Raw genomic sequence first — 14,624 nt, forward strand, 5'->3', positions numbered from 1 at the left:
GCAATGCGGTCTCAGTAGACCTGCCCTTCGAGTATGCATGCTGTCGTTTCGAGAGCATACTTGAATCCACGCTAGTTCTAAGATACATGTCTATCATCCTCTCCAGGGTCTTAAGTAGGAATGAGGATAAGCTGATTGGTCGGAAATCCTTCGCACTCGAGTGAGAGGCTTTTCCTGCTTTAGGTATGAAGACGACTTTTGTTTCACTCCACTTTTCTGGAATATATGCTAAGTTTACACATCGTTTATATATCACCGTCAACCAGGGGATAATTCTTTTAGCCACTGCCTGTAACTCCGCCGGAGTAATTCCATCAGGTCCGGGGGATTTGAATGGTCCAAAGCTATTTAAAGCCCATTTTACTCTAGATTCCGACACAATTTCCTCGATAGGAAATGATCGGTGAGCCTCTGTTACACCGCGGGAACATGGTTCAACCGTCTGATTTCCAGGGAAGTGTGTGTCCAAAAGTACCTCCAACGTCTCCTCACTGGACGTTGTCCAATTTCCCTCCGATGTTTTAATGAAACCTGGAGCGGTGGTAGTGGATGCTAGTACCTTCCGTAGTCTGGAAGCCTCTGACGTATTCTCAATACTGCTACAGTAATCATCCCAAGAGTTTTGTTGAGACCTTCTCAGTTCTCGTTTATATTCTCTCAGATTCATCTTGTAAGTGTCCCAATCCTCCGGAGCTCTTGTGGACTTTGCTTTGTTAAAGAGCTTCCTGCAGGATTTCCTCATATTACTTAACTCCGTAGTCCACCATGGCGGCCGATTTTTTCCCCTTGGCAAGCAGCTTTCAGTGAAATGTTGAAGGCCTTAGTAATCCGCTCCACTGCGTGTTCGATATCTTGCACAGTGCTCATATTTGTCTCCGGCATTTCCGGTATCATCAAATTGAACGATTCCCTATACCTATTCCAATCAGCTTTCCTAACACTTGGCGGAAATATGGTCTTTGAAGTACGAACAGCCAATCTGAAACTGATGTAGCGATGATCTGAGAAGCTATGTTCCCTCAAAACTTGCCACTCAGATATCTTATCATTCAGTTCCGGAGAGGTCAACGTGACGTCCAAAACCTCTTGTCTGTTCCTGGTGACGAAGGTTGGTGCATCTCCCTTATTGCAAACTACCAGGTTAGTACGCAAAATAAACTCTATTAGCGACTCTCCCCTTGCATTAGTATCACTACTTCCCCAAATACTATGATGTGCATTTGCATCGCATCCCATAATGAGTTTTGTCTTTGTTTTTAGTGACTCCTCAACTAAGGTCTTAACGGCACAGGGTGGCATCTCTCTATCATGTCCCATGTAGACCGAAGATACCCAATATTTGCATGTGGATATCTCTAGACTGGCTACGACAGTGTCTGCATTGCTCAATGAAGGAAGCAGAAACAAGTTTAGTTCGTTTTTAGCAATTATACATCCTCGATTTATATCGTATTATGCAAAAGTTTGAAACCCGGAGTGCTTAATTCACAGATCTTGTTCTTATATATGTATGGTTCTTGAATAAGAACTATATCTATGTCTCCTTTCATCAGAAGAACTTTTAAGGCAGCACAAGCGGCCTTACAATGGTGAAGATTTTTTGGAGGAACCGTAGAACCATCCAAATTTTCAACCACCGTCACATCAGCCGCTTCAATTGAGTCATCAAGGACTTCCTCTTCACAGATCTCGGTGACTCTCGCAACTTTGTCATTCCGTTTGTAACACATAGAAATATTGCTCTAAGACCCCATAAAGTAACATATTCTGGGTCGTGGTGAAATTCTGAGTCGATCTGAGCATGTCCATCCGTCCGTCTGTTGAAATCACGCTTACTTCCGAACGAAACAAGCTATCGACTTGAAACTTGGCACAAGTAGTTGTTATTGATGTAGGTTAGGTTAGGTTAGGTTAGGTTAAAGTGGCAGCCCGATTAAGATTCAGGCTCAAAAACCGAACTGTGACCGTAACTTTTTTCTGACCACAGCGATAACTCACGCAACCGCACAGCCGTTGTTGCAGCTGACTGTTTGGCCAAAATGTCTAAAGGCAATAGATGCAGTATGACATTAAGGGAGTTTGTTCCTGTCTTGCTGAATGAACCTGAGATACACAAGCACGCCATACGCTGAACTTTGTCTAAACTTGTCGGCTGGTGAAGTGCCGGCCACCAGACTACAACACCATATAGCATTATAGGTCTAACTACTGCCGTGTATAGCCAATGTACAATTTTTGGTTTTAGTCCCCACTTTTTCCCTATTGCCTTTTTGCACGAGTATAAAGCTACCGTTGCTTTCCTCGCCCTTTCTTCAATATTAAGCTTAAAGTCCAGCTTCCTGTCCAAAATAACGCCAAGGTATTTTGCATACTTCCTAAAGGGAATTTGAATACCCCCTAAGGAAATGGGTCTAACCGTGGGAGTTTTGCGATCTTTGCAGTACATGACTAGTTCTGTCTTTGCAGGATTTACCCCAAGACCATTATCTTTCGCCCATTTCTCAGTCGTCCGGAGAGCTCTGTATAATATCTCTGATTGTGGATGGGAATTTTCCTCTGACTGCTAGCGCCACATCATCTGCGTATGCCACCACTTTTATCCTTTCTTTTTCTAGGGAAACCAGAAGGTTGTTTATAGCAACATTCCAAAGAAGAGGTGATAGAACTCCTCCTTGAGGAGTGCCTCTGTATGTTTGCTTGTCCTAGTGTGGCTGAAATGCGTCTCTTTCTTAGAAGTTCGTCTAGCAGCCTAAGTATACCTGGATCAACATTCAGAGTTGTCAGTCCATTTAATATCGAGCTCGGATGGACGTTATTGAACGCCCCTTCGATGTCTAGAAATGCCACGATTGTGTATTCTTTGACAGATAGTGAGCTTTCAATAAAGCTGACTAGTTCATGTAATGCGGTCTCAGTAGACCTGCCCTTCGTGTATGCAAGTTGTCGTTTCGAGAGCAAACTTGAATCGACGCTAGTTCTAAGATAAATATCTATCATCCTCTCCAGAGTCTTAAGTAGGAATGATGATAAGCTGAATGGTCGGAAATCCTTCGCATTCGAGTGAGAGGCTTTTCCCGCTTTAGGTATGAAAACGACTTTTGATTCCCTCCACTTTCGTGGAATATATGCTAAGTTTATACATCGTTTATATATCACCGTCAACCAGGGGATAATTCTTTTAGCAACTGCCTGTAACTCCGCCGGAGTAATTCCATCAGGTCCGGGGGATTTGAATGGTCCAAAGCTATTTAACGCCCATTTTATTCTAAATTCTGATACAATTTCCTCGACAGGAAACGACCGCTGAGCAACTGTGGCACCGCCAGTACATGGTTCAACCGTCTGATTTCCAGGAAAATGTGTGTCCAATAGTACCTCCAGCGTCTCCTCACTGGACGTTGTCCAATTGCCCTCCGATGTTTTAATGAAACCTGGATCGAAGCTCGTGGATGCTAGCACCATCCGTAGTCTGGAAGCATCGGACCTAACTCCGTAGACCACCATGGTGGTCGATTTTTCCCCTTGGCTTCCCTTTAGGGCATGCAGCTTTCAGTGAAATGTTGAAGGCCTTAGTAATCCTCTCCACTGCTTGTTCGATAACTTGCACAGTGCTCATATTTGTCTCTGGTATTTCCCGTATCATCATATTTAATGATTCCCTATACCTATTCCAGTCAGCTTTCCTAACATTTGGCGGAAATATGGTCTTGGTGCTATGAACATCAAATTTGAAACTGATGTAGCGATGATCTGTGAAGCTGTGTTCACTTAAAACCTGCCACTCAGATATCATTTCATTCAGTTCTTGCGAGGCCAAGGTGATGTCCAAAACCTCTTGCCTGTTTTTAGTGACAAAGGTTTGGGCATCTCCCTTGTTGCAAATTACCAGATTAGTACGCAAAATAAACTCTATTAGCGACTCTCCCCTTGCATTAGTATCACTACTTCCCCATATACTATGATGCGCATTCGCATCGCATCCCATAATGAGTTTCGTCTTTGTTTTCAGTGACTCCTCAACTAAGGTCTTAATGGCACATGGAGGCATCTCCCTGTCATGTCCCATATAGACCGAAGATACCCAATATTTGCATTTGGCCATTTCTAAACTGACAATGACCGTGTCTGCATTGCACATTGAAGGAAGCAGAAACAAGTTAAGCTCGTTTTTAGCAATTATACAGGCTCGAATTACATCATTACCAGTATACTGCAATAGCTTGAACCCCGGAGTACTTAATTCACATATTTTGTTTCTATAAACATATGGTTCTTGAATAAGAACTATGTCTATGTCCCCTTTCATCAGAAGAACTTTTAACCTAACCTAAGGCAGCACATGCAGCCTTACAATGATGCAGATTTATCTGGAGGATCCGTAGGACCATTGAGATTTTCAACAACCGTCACATCAGCCGCTTCAATCGAGTCATTTAGTGAGTTCTGAGGCAGTAGAAGCCTCCTCACGCATACGGTATCTATCCATATCATCAACTTTGGTATCTCCCTCGACTTCGCAAGAGGATCCGCTTACTTCTGTTTCAGACAGAGGCTTGTCCATTTCTAAATCCCTTAGCTGATCGTTTTTATACACCTTCATTTGGATATAATGAAAGCCATAACATAAACGGCCCTTAGACTTTGCTAGATGTGGCAAAGACTGAGTGTTCAATATAAACACTGCATGCAGTCTTGGTCCATCCCCTTCATCCAAACGGCCAACCTTCCAATCAGCTGTTGGAAGATCTGGATTGCATTGTTGCAGTCTATTTAAAATAGATTCAGGGTCTGGAGGGTTTGCAGGTATCCACGCATGTGCTCTAGGTCTAGCCGGTATGTCTTTCTTCTCGACTAACTCTAAGCAGCTCCTTCCCAAACTTCACCAATTAGTATCAGAGCAGCTTTAAAACATTCTATAGACCTCTGGTCCTCAAATGCGACTAGCTTAAATCGTCTTTGATACCAACCAGCCTCTTGGTGTCGAGGATCTGGGCCGGGAAACTTTTCCAGCACCTGTGAGTAGACACCAGACAAAGCATTCTCAATTTCCCCCCATTTTTGCTTTGGAACCATACCGTCCAATGCTCCTTTATTTATGATAGCCATCACAAGGCTGTCTTTAGCAACTGAGGCAAACGATTGTTGATCCCTTTTGGAGGATGGCAGCTCATCCGGTGATCGTTCCCTTTTTCCAGCCTCAAGAATTCCTTGAGCCCATTTTAAGGAATCGCTTTGTTTAGCCGACAACGTTCTTGGGTCGACTGATCCTAATTTCTTTAGGATAAACAAAGCATTTCTGCGTTCCTTGAATCTCTTTCGTGAGGGATTACCTCCTTTTGATGCCGCTACCTTGGAAAAGGTTCGACTTGTCAAATTGTCGCCACCTGTCGACCCGTCTACAGGTCGACTAATTGGGCCTAACTCTTGGTCATTGCCCAAATTTATAACTCCAGTCGATACCAGTCCACTGGGCCCTGAAGTAAGCAACCCAGTGGATGTCTTTGAATTTCTCTGCATGGTGGCCTAATATCCCACCACACTTGAAATTCGTAGTAGGTACTTATTACGATGATTTTATCCGCTATTAAAAAACACGTCCGTTCCGTTCGACGGTTTAATAGCCAATTATTGATGTAGGTCGGATGGTATTGCAAATGGGCCATATCGGTCCACTTTTACGTATAGCCCCCATATAAAAGGACCCCTAAGAGAAGCAAATTTCATATGATCCGGCTGAAATTTGGTACATGGTGTTAGTATATGGTATCTAACAACCATGCAAAAATTGGTCCACATCGGTCCATAATTATATATAGCCCCCATATAAACCGATCCCCCGATTTGGCTTGCGAGGCCTCTAAGAGAAGCAAATTTCATCCGATCCGGCTGAAATTTGGTACATGGTGTTAGTATATGGTCTCTAACAACCATGCAAAAATTGGTCGACATCGGTCCATAATTATATATAGCCCCCATATAAACCGATCACCAGATTTGACCTCCGGAGCCTCTTGGAAGGCCAAAATTCATCTGATTCAGTTGAAATTTGGTACGTGGTGTTATTATATGGCCTCAAACTCCCATGCAAAAATTGGTCGAAATTGGTCCATAATTATATATAGGCCCCATATAAACCGATCCCCAGATTTGACCTCCAGAGCCCCTTGGAAGAGCAAAATTCTTCCCATTCGGTTGAAATTTGGTACGTGATGTAAGTATATGGTATCCAACAACCATGCAGGAATTGGTTCCTATCAGCCCATAATTATATATATTCCATACCGAACCGAACCCCAGATTTAACCTCCGGTGCCTTTTGGAGAAACAAAATTCATCCGATCTGCTTGAAATTTGGTACGTGGTGATCGTATATGATATTTAACAACCATGCCAAAAGTGGTCCATATCAGTCCATAATCATATATAGCCCCATATAAAGCGATCCCGAGATTTGGTTTTGGAGCCTCTTGGAGGAGCAAATTTCATCCGAGTGATTTGAAATTTGGTACATTGTGTTAGTATATGGTCATTAACAATCATGCCTAACTAGGTCCATATCGGTATATAGTTATATATATATCCTTCAGATAAATCGATTTCCAATCACACAAAAATTGGTCCATATCAAGTTCATAATTGTATGCTCTCTACGTACCGTGCAACAAGTCCATATCGATTCGTAATTATTTGTAGACTTAACTATACATAACTTTTTTGTCTAATATATACCACGTATGGACTAACTCACAATTTAGAAAACGATATTAAGAAGTTTTAAGAATCCACAACCCAAGTATTTCTATTGTGGATGACAGTCTTTCGTAGAAGTTTCTACGCAATCCATGGTGGATTCGGCCTGACCGAACTTACGGCCGTATATACTTGTTTTTCTATTTGTTTACCTGGGAAGTTGACGTTTGATTGATGCTTGTAACATAGTTTTGTCGCTAAGCTTTGTATCGGATACTAAGCATCACTCAAGAGGCAACGAACCAGTCTTGAACGGATCATCAACTCGCTTGCGCGCTATCGATCTCCCCCCGCGATAAGTTACGAGTGTAGCGAACGATATTATCGAACATAAAATAAAAATATAATAAATAACAAAAATTGTTTGTGAACATTTAAATTTACAAAGAACATTTACAGGTAAGCATAAAGACAGTTAGTGAACAGTGACGCAATAAGACTCATCTACAACAAACAACCCATCATGTACAAGTGAGACACAAACAAAACCCTTATCAACAAAAAGAACAAAATCACAGCACCGAACATTCATTGTACATAAATCACACAACATTTTACTTAATACTACATTGCACTAAAGTTTAAATGTACATTAGATGGGGTCACAAAAAAAAGTTGATGCGGTCACCCCCCAGTTTTGTAGCATATTCGAAGACAATTTCAGAACACCAAAACTTTTTTTCGTGCATCCTACAACCCTCCGAAATACAATTTATTGTGCTGTGTCGTCGTTTGAAGTCCGATTGAAAAGGAACGCATATCGTTGTTCGTGGTTGATCAGGGGCTATATTTCGTGAATTGGTCATTTTTGACTCCGACGTCAAATTTGATTTTTAATTCTTTTATTTCGCTTCGTATACCCCTATGATGTCTATTTCTGATAACCATTATAAAGATCTTAACAAAATATGAAACTTTTGCTTTTGAAGTCTTTGCTTATATTCATAAACAAAAAAGTTACAGAGATTTTAAAAAGTCAATAGGTCACCCTACACACCACCAAATAGTTTTTGCTGTGTTGTCATGATGTCCGATCGAAACCACATGCACATCGTTATTCACATCTACGAAATTAATTTATAAGGCATTTAGAACACAAAACCTGTTTATCTGTAAAATTCTAACGGTATCTTTGTATACATACTCGTTGTTTGCACTACGGCATTTTCTGCGTTATGCAAAGTGCATGTGTTTTTGCTAGAACAATTTGAGAGCCTACTGTTTTAAAATTCTAACAATCACTTTCGCTTTCCGAGGGTGGGAGGGTGCACGGAAAACAAGTTTTGGTGTTCTGAAATTGTCTTCGAATATGCTACAAAACTAGGGGGTGACCGCATCAACTTTTTTTTCCTTTAGGCCGTGACCCTATCTAATGTACATTGCCCTTCGTTTTCACTTACAACTATATTGCACAAACCCATGTTGAATTTAAATTGAAACAACCCTTGTTTACACCGTGTCCTTGAACTATATTTTTCTTTTGTAAATATCCCTAAACCTAAATCTAAAACTTAATTGCTATTTAAAACTTAAATCTACTAATAAATAATGAATTAAAATTAAAATTACACACTTAAACATATATAGGGAGCCGCCGTGGTGCAATGGTTAGCATGCCCGCCTTGCATACACAAGGTCGTGGGTTCGATTCCTGCTTCGACCGAACACCAAAAAGTTTTTCAGCGGTGGATTATCCCACCTCAGTAATGCTGGTGACATTTCTGAGGGTTTCAAAGCTTCTCTAAGTGGTTTCACTGCAATGTGGAACGCCGTTCGGACTCGGCTGTAAAAAGGAGGTCCCTTTTCATTGAGCTTAACATGGAATCGGGCAGCACTCAGTGACAAGAGAGAAGTTCACTAATGTGGTATCACAATGGGCTTAATAGTCTAAGTGAGCATGATACATCGGGCTGCCACCTAACCTAACCTAAAATTACACACTAAAATACAAACAATAAATATTCCTGAAGTTTACATTTTAAAAACTAAAATTTCTTCAAGTGTACTCATTTCGGAAGGCAAAAATTGTTTCACTTTTCTGCTCTTCATTAGTTTATTCCCGAACATTTTGGTCCTTCGAACCGAATATGAACCAGTGACCTATGGATCAGATTGCATCTGTACACAATTAGACAAAATCGACAAGCGACTATTAACCTGGCCAAAAATCTCCCATACTTTACTTCAAACTTTCCTTTATTCAAATTAACCGAAAATTTTCCGTTTAATATATTTTGTTTAATTTCTGAATATTGAGGATCCGATTGATTGTATGTCTAAAATTATACTATTTGTTAGTCTAGTTATAACAATATAAAAAAATAATCACATGGATTCTACAGAATAGAATAAACGGTGTTGATAAGGTGTCAGTAAATAACAGGTTGGCTGATAAGTCCCCGGTCTGACACATAGATGGCGTCGCTAGAATTAAATGCATATTATTTTTATATAGTACCAACCAGGGATCCGGAGCGGAGCGTGGAGCGGAGCGGAGCAAGCCCTTTTTTAGCCGGAGCGGGAGCGGCATTTTTAAAATCCGGAGCGGAGCGGTTTCCAAATGAAAAACCGCTCCGCTCCGAATAAAATATTACTTGAATGAAATGTGTAACTTTGAAATTACACTGTGTAGGTAATTTCAAATTTAGCTAGTACTTAGCGTAATGTGAGCAAACGTTTAAAATGTACGATATGTATTTTTGTACGTACGTACATTGGGGAAAACACAACGTGTTTTTTTAGTAATTGTTTTCAAAAACGGCAAATGTCAAAATATATCTCTAGTATGTGTTGTAAAAGTAACAACAGTACTTTCGATCAATTTCATCTCGTATTACTACAAAGATGTTTGTAATGAACGTCAAATAAATGCAATTAAACGATCTTATTTATACTAAATTTTTTAGTTTTCTACACTGAAAAAAATATTGTCGTGAAGTCAAAGATTCCATGTCCTTAGAATAAGAATGCAAATTTTGCTTAACATGGAAGACGCATTTCTCTAAAATAAAGTTTTTTCTTGTCCAAAAGGCAATAAACTTTTGAATGAAGTTGTAATGTCCTTATAATTAAGTGATTTTACTTAAAAATGTGTATCATAACATGAAAGATAAAATTTTTGAGGTAAGGTCAACGTGACTTTAATAATTAAGAAAAATTCTTTAAAATTAATAAAATTGTCTTTAAATTTGTTTCTTTTTGCATCTAGCCTACAAAGCAAAAAATCGTTAAAAAATAAGACATGTTTTTCAACACTTTATTTTAACGACGCTTTTTACTTGAAACATAGCATAATTTCTACTGGAAGTCGAGTCTTAATATGGAAAAAATAACTCGTTAACTCGTTTTTAAAGGATTTTGATAACAACTGACGAAAAAAAATCTAAAAAAATGAAAAATTAACATTTGCTTCCTAGAAGCAAGTACATAACCCCCAAATTTAAAAGAGAATTACGTCTTTAAAGTATCCTTACTTGTATTCTCCGCTTCTTTGGCTCGGAATTAATACCCAAACTGTTAAAGTAAAGACAAAATCTTTGGAACCGGGCATGCTTTTTTTCAGTGTAAGGACGTTCATATTTGCTTTACTATTGTACTATATCCTAGCATTCTCTTATTTCTGATATTAGTTCTCGAAAATTTAATTAAAATCATGGATTGTTTCAATTTTGGTAGAAAAATGTGCGCATATACATTTATTATACAATAAAGGGGAAAAAAGCGAAATTAGGTAACACTAGATCTGAGTAAGAATATTCGTAGATATACCACGGACTGATGTCGATGGAGGTTGTTGCAAACATAAACATACACACACACACATTACAGATATAACAAAACCTCTTCTCTACGTCTGTTGCAAAACAAACAAAAAAACTTTCGGAGAGTAGTACTTCTACTCTGTGTATAGACTTTCAATTCCAATCAGCGTTGCCGTTTTGGTCCGATCGGACCAAAATTGGTCCAAAAGATTTCTAATTTTTAAATTTGGTCCGATGGTCAGACCAAACAGAATTTGGTCCATTTTCATAAATTTTATAGTAGATGGTGCACCGCAAAGAATATTGTCGGGAGGCCAAATATTTCACATGCTTAAAATACGAATACGAATTTTGCTTAGAATAGAAGACGTATTTCTCTGAATAAAAGTTTTTCTTTGTCTAAAAGTCTCTAAACTTTTCAATGAAGTCTGTTTATCCTTATAGCTAAGTGATTCGACATAAAAATGTGTATCCTAACATGAATGCAAATTTCGTTTTAATGAAGTCAAAATGGATTTAATATTTCTGAAAAAATCTTCAAAATTAATAAAATGTTTCAACACATTGTTTTAAAGTGATTATACCCTAAACCACATAGTGGTTAGGGTATAATAAGTTTGATCTGCCAAAAAATGTGCCTACAAGAAATATTGATTTTAGACCCCATAAAATATATACCGATCGACTCAGAATCACCTACTGAGTCGATCTAGCGCTTGGTGTCCGTCCGTCCATCCGTCCGTCTGTCCATGTATTTGTTGTTCACAGGATTTCGGTCGCAATTATTAACCGATTTTGATGAAATTTGGTACAGGGAGTTTTTTTGGGCACAAGGACGAACGTTATTGAATTTGGTAGAAATCGGATCAAATTTAGATATAGCTCCCATATATATGTATTGCCCGATTTCGACAAATGGGGTCACGTTGCACTTTTTTACTAACCGATTGTCGTCAAATTTAGCACAAAATAATCTTCTGTATCACCCTTTAAGTCTGAAAATTTCATCGAAATCGGTTCAGATTTAGATATAGGTCCCATATATATGTATCGCCCGATTTTGCCAAATTAGGTCATAAAACCCTTATTTATCAACCGATCTTACTCAAAGTTGGCGAAATGTAATCTTCTATAGCACTAACTATATGTGCGAAAAATCATCGAAATCGGTTCAGATTTAGCTATACAATGTTTGTACTATAATTTTCTCGAAGAGGAGCGGAGCGGAGCGATTTTTTTTTCTCGGAGCGGAGCGGAGCGGTTTTTTTTTCTCCGGAGCGGGAGCGGAGCGGAGCGAAAAAAATGGACCGCTCCGGATCCCTGGTACCAACCTTCAAATGATTCGTGTCAAAATTTGACGTCTGCAAGTCAATTAGTTTGTGAGATAGAGCGTCCTTTGTGAAGCAACTTTTGTTATTGTGAAAAAAAATATGAAAAAAAAGAATTTCGTGTTTTGATAAAATACTGTTTTCTGAAGGGGGAAAAATACGGTGGAAGCAAAAACTTGGCTTGATAATGAGTTTCCGGACACTGCCCCAGGGAAATCAACAATAATTAATTGGTATGCAAAATTCAAGCGTGGTGAAATGTGCACGGAGGGCGGTGGTCGCCCGAAAGAGGTGGATACCGACGAAAACATCAAACAAATCCACAAAATGATTTTGAATGACCGTAAAATGAAGTTGATCGAGAAAGCAGAGGCCTTAAAGATATCAAAGGAACGTGTTGGTCATATCATTCATCAATATTTGGATATGCGGAAGCTCTGTGCAAAACGGGTGCCGCGCGAGCTCACATTTGACCAAAAACAACAACGTGTTGATGATTCTGAGCGGTGTTTGCAGCTGTCAACTCGTAATACACCCGAGTTTTTCCGTCGATATGTGACAATGGATGAAATATGGCTCCATCACTACACTCCTGAGTCCAATCGACAGTCGGCTGAGTGGACAGCGACCGGTGAACCGTCTCCGAAGCGTGGAAAAACTCAAAAGTCCGCTGGCAAAGTAATGGCCTCTGTTTTTTGGGATACGCATGGAATAATTTTTATCGATTATTTTGAGAAGGGAAAAACCATCAACAGTGACTATTATATGGCGTTGTTGGAGCGTTTGAAGGTCGAAAGCGCGGCAAAAAGGCCCCATATGAAGAAGAAAAAAGTGTTGTTCCACCAAGACAATGCACCGAGCCACAAGTCATTGAGAACGATGGCAAAAATTCAATTTGGCTGCAATGAAGAGGTGATCGCCGAAACTGAGGCCTATTTTGAGGCAAAACCGAAGGAGTACTACCAAAATGGTAGTCATTATAATCGTTGTATCGCTCTTGAAGGGAACTATGTTGAATAATAAAAACGAATTTTGACAAAAAAATGTGTTTTTCTTTGTTAGACCGGGGACTTATCAGCCAACCTGTTAATAATATTAAAAACTTAATTTTTATTCTAATTCGACTTAAAATTTTTCAGGTCTTGCAAGGCAACAGTCCTTGGGAAATTGTTTTAATACAATTTCATCCTTCAGGGACATAAATTTAATAGAATAACAACTGCAATATTGTACATGGTTTGCAGAGACAGTCAACCCATCTCCATAGTTGATGACGATGGATTCAAATATCTTTTAAAAGTTACAGCACCTATGTACAAAGTTCCCTCGATACGCACCATCGACAATCTCCTTGATACAAAATACGAATATATATCAAGTTTAGTGAAAGCAGAATTGCAGAAAGTGCCTCATGTATGTCTAACTACGGATATATGGACCGAAACCCATAAGTCGAGAAGCTTCCTCGGAATAACTGCTCATTTCATCTCGGATAGCTATATTGACTCGAAGGGAAGTTTTCACATGGAAAATGTTACTATTGGAGCCTTTGAGTTAAATGAACGTCACACTGGTGAAAATTTAGCCGTTGAGATAAGCTCAAAATGCTCAGAATGGGGTATCAGTAAAGAGAGGGTGATAACCGTTGTGACGGACGGAGGAGCAAACATCATAAAGGCTGTTGAAATAGCATATGGAAGAAAACATACATACTGTTTTGCTCATTTATTAAGCCTTCTTGCTGGCAAAACAATGTCTATTTTTAAAAAGGGCACGGCAGTTATAGAGAAGGTAAAGCCTATCGTAACTTGGTTCAAGCGAAGTGTAATTGGAAGTGATGAGCTACAAAAAAAACCGCAAATTTAGGCGCAATCTGTGGAAACCAGGTGGAATTCCACATTTTATATGGTGGAACGATTTTTGTTGATACGTGAAATTGTCAACAACATAATAACATTTAACGCAACTGCCCCACCTATGATTACTGCATCCGAGGTAGATTATTTAAAGGATTTTATTGTGTTGTTTCAACCGATTGAACGGGCAACAAAAGAGCTATGCGGCGAGAAGTTTGTCACCTCAAGTGTCGCTATACCTGTTTTAAGGCTGATGAAAAAACAAATACGAAGGCAGTTCGGAAACTTCTTAGCCTAGCACAAAAAGCGCGGTATAAACAGAAAAAAGTTAAGTGTTTTGGAAATTTCCATCTCTGTTATGAACACATGTTAAATTTTGTTTCGATCTGGCAACTCCTTCATATAGAAACAGGTGTTCAAAAAAGACGCATCAGCAATTTTTTTTACAATGGAAAAATTAGAAATGCGTGCTGTCATTAAATATTTACATAAAAAAGGTTTATCGGGACAAGAAGTTATAATGATATGGTGAATGTGTTATACATATATATATATATATATATATATATATATATATATATATATATATATATATATATATAATATATATATATATATATATATATATATATATATATATATATATATATATATATATATATATATATATATATATATATATATATATATATATATATATATATATATATATATATATATATATATATATATATATATATATATATATATATATATATATATATATATATGTATATATATATATATATATGTATATATATATATATATATATATATATATATATATATATATATATATATATATATGTATATATATATATATATATATGTATATATATATATATATATATATGTATATATATATATATATATATATATATATATATATA

The sequence above is a fragment of the Haematobia irritans genome, chromosome 4 (assembly GCF_050003625.1).
Source record: "Haematobia irritans isolate KBUSLIRL chromosome 4, ASM5000362v1, whole genome shotgun sequence".
Classification (NCBI taxonomy): Eukaryota; Metazoa; Arthropoda; class Insecta; order Diptera; family Muscidae; genus Haematobia; species Haematobia irritans.